The sequence below is a fragment of the Nycticebus coucang genome, chromosome X (genome assembly GCF_027406575.1).
Source record: "Nycticebus coucang isolate mNycCou1 chromosome X, mNycCou1.pri, whole genome shotgun sequence".
Classification (NCBI taxonomy): Eukaryota; Metazoa; Chordata; class Mammalia; order Primates; family Lorisidae; genus Nycticebus; species Nycticebus coucang.
The window spans coordinates 113,178,875-113,179,770 of record NC_069804.1 but is presented as its reverse complement, the minus strand read 5'-3'; positions in this window follow the sequence as shown (position 1 = coordinate 113,179,770).

Sequence of the window (896 nt, the reverse complement as noted above, 5' to 3'; positions counted from 1 at the left end):
ATGTAGGAATATACCTAACAAAAGAGGTGAAGGACCTCTATAAAGAAAATTATGAAACCCTAAGAGAAGAAATAGCAGAGGATATTAACAAATGGAAGAACATCTCACACTCATGGCTGGGAAGAATCAACATTGTTAAAATGTCTGCTTCCCAAAACAATCCACATATTCAATGCCATCCCTATTAAAATACCAACATTGTACTTTCAAGACTTGGAAAAAATAATTATTCATTTTGTATGGAACCAGAAAAAAATCCCGTATAGCCAAGGCAGTTCTTAGTAATAAAAACAAAGCCAGGGGCATCAGCATACCAGATTTTAGGCTGTAGTACAAGACCATAGTGGTCAAGACTGCATGGTACTGACACAAAAATAGAGACAGACATCTGGAATCGAATAGAAAACCAGGAAATGAAATTAACATCTTATAGTCACCTAATCTTTGATGAACCAAACAAGAACATACCCTGGGAGAAAGACTTCCTAATCAATAAATGATTCTGGGAGAACTGGATATTCACGTGTAAAAGACTGAAACTGGACCCACACCTTTCTCCACTCACAAAAAAAAAGATGTATAAAATATCTAAGTAAAAGGCATGAAACAATAAAAATCCTCAACAAAAGTGTGGGGAAAACAAAGTTATCAACCTGGGGAAAGACTTTATGAAGAAGACTTCTGTGGCAATTGCAACAACAAAAATAAATGAGACTTAATAAAACTCAAAAGTTTCTGTACAGTTAAGGAGATAATAACCAAGCAAATAGACAACCTACACAATGGGAAAGGATATTTGCATATTTTGAATCAGACCAAAGCTTGGTAATTGGGACCTATAGAGAACTCTATTTAATCCACAAAAAAGCCACCAATCCCATATATCAAGGGGCAAG